This window comes from Manduca sexta, chromosome 10, assembly GCF_014839805.1.
Source record: "Manduca sexta isolate Smith_Timp_Sample1 chromosome 10, JHU_Msex_v1.0, whole genome shotgun sequence".
NCBI lineage: Eukaryota > Metazoa > Arthropoda > Insecta > Lepidoptera > Sphingidae > Manduca > Manduca sexta.
The window spans coordinates 7,241,854-7,246,588 of NC_051124.1; positions in this window are offsets into that span (position 1 = coordinate 7,241,854).

The window sequence follows — 4,735 nt, forward strand, 5'->3', positions numbered from 1 at the left end:
TGATCTGTATGTCAAAACTTCATTGTCAAGAACTTAACAAGATTACAATTTTAATATGAATCGAATCGCTGTCATACGTAAAACATGTCGAAAAAACTAACAAGGATTTTTTTTGTCTTTGTCAATAACTACAAAATAGCCTAATAACTATCTAAAGAATTCTCGATCAATACGCGACCATTTTTTCAAACGCGCACGCTCCAACAATATAAGCGACTATGAAATTTCACTAAACAACACTAATTATTACGAATTCAAAATTATAAAAACATAAATAACAGATTTTGTTTACGTTCCAAGAAAGTATTGGGACGGCTGTAAATCTATTTAATTGCTTCTATTTTACTCGCAAAGTTTTTGGACGGAAATTTTAGGGTGCTACCTCCTGCGGCTACAGAAGCTAAGCAGTAAAACAATAAAACTACAGTGTTGTACTGTTAGTTCCTTTGTTTCGTCTGACAATCGTTGACATTGGTGCTAACTGCCTCCTCATTGTTTTCGAATGACAAATGAAGACGTTGGACAACGTTTAAATTACCAAGAAGCTATTACTTGTCGCTCTTACAGCTTTTCGACCTAAAAGGGTAGAGGAATTTCGATTAAGGTCGTTTCGCCAGTATTAATGAAAATCGATGAGGTATTCCATTGTTAGCGTAAAATTATACGTGACTAATATTTCACCTGAAAGTAAATTTTATGTAACCGTTACTTCTACGTTTGAATTATTATTTTGTGATATTTACTCAATATACCGCATCTTTTGAACCCGGAATATAACACTCTATTACGGAACACTAAATACGATTTAAAGACCTAATGAAGTCCTAAGTTTACGTCACAAATTACATCAAAAATTATATTATATAAAATTTCAACAATTAATATTGCGTAGCTCTGTTTGATATTATTTGCGTGGTCCTTAATTCAAAGAACACTAGGTGTGTCACGGGTCGGGATCAGCCTGTATATATCCCGTTTCAAACAGGCCGCTGTTGACAGCCAAGATATAAGAACTGGCAAAATGCACTTACCATGAGATCCAGAAAGGTCATTTTGCCGTGCAAGTTTTTCAAAATTATCTATTATATGTAGGTCCCTAGTCTGTTTCCTACATGCAAAGTTTATTAAGTCGTCCATACGCATTATAGATTAATTTCCCATTTTGCATGCTACTACAAAATGAACTAGAATATACGTATTAGATCATACGTAAAATCTGGGAAACTCGTAAGCTACTTACAATAATCCTTCCATTGTTAGGAAAATCCACTTGGAAGGGAAACCACGGCGACTCGCGGCCGACGTTTGAAATGGAAAGACTGCATAATGTTATTATGCTTTAGTCGTTGGATACCTAGATTACGGCATCTAAATAAAGCGACGCAGCGTTGATGGAGATTATTCGCCATTTTACCTTATTTTACTTATACAATATAAGTTGACTGCCTCGGTGGCGTAGTTGTAATTATACACGGTACGAGTAAGACTGCCGCGCTGAGGTCCTGGGTTCGAATTCCGGGCCGGGTCAAATAATTGCAACTGCGTTTTTCCATCTTAAAAATCACTCAGTCGCAGCTCGGAGTCAGGAAGTTGGCGGTGTGATACCCCCGTGCCTCGGAAAGCTAGTAAAGCTCTTGGTCCTGCGCCTTATTTCTCTCCGGTCATGTCGGATGAACAGACAGTACATCTGTGTATTGCGCACTATAATATCTCCTGCGTAGCTGGCTGATCTCCGTTGAGATTGGTCGTCATGGCCGAAATTTCGTTAAGAAAGAATCAATCAAAATCATACGTTATGCATTCGCATCCTTTTGCGTTCAAGCAAAACTTCGTCTACTGTCGCTTAACAAACTGATGGAATCATCATCTTAATAATCTTTTTCTATTTACTATGTACTTGTATTTTATATATTTAATGCTTATATTTGTGTTCATATATTCATAATATATTAGTTTATTATGTTTATTCAATATGTTCGTGTATTTATACTTTTATATGTATGCTATTTTATTTATAGTATTTATTCTTTCCATACATTGTCATAGAATTATTTATTACACCTACCTATATTTTTCCATCTCTGCATCACCCAAAGGTTGACTAGCAGAGAATATTTTTGCATTAAGTCCGCTTTTATACAATGATGTGTAAAAATTGTCTAAATAGATATAAATACGAATACATATCGCTAGGCCAGTAGATATTTAATTCTGGGATACCGGGTTTAATTCTGGATGTCATGCCATGTTAGTAAGTAAGTTTTAGATTCAGCGGGAAGTGTTTTGCCAGGGATATAACGGTAAGTCCTGACTCAGTCATATAATACGCCACGATAATATATAGATATTATCGTGGCGTAAACTAAGGTTGTATAACCATAGGGTTATACAACCTTAGTTTCTGTCGACCGCATAAGAAATAAAATGACTACAAGTTAAGTATGTTTGTCAGCAATCAAGTATATGTATTTATTATATTTTATTTTTATTTTATTATAGTACAGGAAACAATTCAATAGTATAATAAACACAAATAAATTAATACAAATTACTTAATACATAATACTAATAAAATTTCCAACATCTAAAAATGACTGCACATAGCAAAAACTAAACGTAATTAGGTATCGTTTTTATAAATACCGTACAAAATTTAAACACCGAAATTGAAATATCTGCTTTCTATAATTGGATACACAAATACACCATAATGCATAAAACCAACATTCCATCACCTTCACGTTGCAATAGCACATTGAAAAACAAATTACCTACGTTATTAATGTATCATACAGTCAAATTATATTGGACGTTAACTATCATCACACATAACATTCATCATTTTATTCCAATCATAGACACTTAATCATTGTCAACGGAACAATAAAGTACACCTACTAAAGAAGCCATTAAACATAACACCTCAATAAAATGTTTGTAAACACGCAAAGCCGTCCAGCTGGGTTCCTCGCTCGCTCTCAGCTAAGACTAAAGACAATATGCAAGACTAATGGCTACCGATGACTCACGCTCGCTATAAATAAATCATTGTTACAGTCAAAAGACTCGCAGGAATCACGAGCGATTGTCGCCACCTCTATGCTAAACCAGACTAATAATTTGTCCAAAACAAGGCATACTGTGCGTACGTCTAAAGGGTCACAGTATGAGGTTTCGAGTCTTTAACGCCATTGTTGATTAGAAAACAAAACGTGTCGACACCCCCGTGCCTTTTATTCGGTACAAAATTACAATTCCTCGCACACGGTCGAAATGAAACAAAAACACGGAACGAATGTCCGCTCTTTGTTATGTACGACTTCAGCGATAATGAAAGCCATTATTTTATAAATTATTACTTATGTATTAGTCGGACTCTGGAAATGTTCCCGAAGCATCGAGTACTTCTATCGCATCACGTCTTATCTTTGATTAGCAAAAAACTGCGCGGCTTCTGTTTGGTGCGGAACGTTTATATCAATAGTATTAAAGAGGAATCGATGTTAAATTAGGTCTTGAACGGGAAATCTTTTGAAAAGGAATACGATAATTAAGACAGTAAACTGCAATTCCTCTTAAAATTCCATTTGATTATAAAAGAAATAGGGAGCGACCAGTATTGACTTTTTTGGTCGAGTGATCAATGGACATGCACGACTTTCGCATTTGATCGAGAATTTCTGTGGACATTCTATCGGAATGCTGCCGAATCATTTCTCGTGAGAACCGATAGTAAGCGCGTCGTCGGTGTCAAGTGCCATCATCAAATATTCTTGGGTGATTGTAAATTTTGCTAAACAAATGGCTTCGTCACGCCACTAAATAGCTTTCTTGAGAAACAATTTCGGTCATTCGAATTTCTTCTGGAAATATGAATGTTTATCGTAACGAATCATAACCTGGGAAATATGTCACTACTTGTCTTTCAATTACTGCAACCGTATCACATGACACCAGAATCAATCGCGCTAACATCACACATTACCGATCATGGAAGTTGAAGTGAGCAAAAATAATTCAATAGATCACATACTAATTACCATTTTGTGATAAATTTAGCAACCTGTTACCGAGACGCGATTCGGGTAAACAAGTCTAGTGACAGTGTATCGAATCCGCCTCCAGTCGACTCCAGCGCAGCGCCACGTGCGTGCATTATCGGCTGTGAAAATCAATCGAATACCGAACGAATTTTCCGAAAAACCTAAGTCGTTGACCGATTACTTACAATTTTCGACGCCCCCAAATCCGAGACCCACGATCCACCTGCGATCACATTCATCCCGCTATAACTGTCGCTGCCATTTTTAAATGTTTAATTGGCCGACAGTTAGTCAGTAATTCAATTTTGTGATTTTTCGTTCTCACGCATCGTAGTGTGAGAACAATCGTCTAGAAAGAGTTTGCATGTTTTGGTAGTCGTTAGATTAAAATTGTCCGATACGCAAATACACGGCAAATACTTGGTAAGCATTCATAATGTGCCGGAAAGTCGAGAACGATTCCTACGTAGAATCGACACTGTAATAGGCAATTAGAAATTTCACATGTAAATATATACGACTTCCATATAAATTTTCTTATACCGATAAAACCATATTATAGGCCAGCAATTAATTTTTGTGTGGTTGGCTAAGCATTAATCTGCCATTTTCGGATCGAAATATAATAAAATTCACAATTGTGTTTACGGTTGATAATTATTTTTGAGTTTGAATCTTCATATGGTGGATTT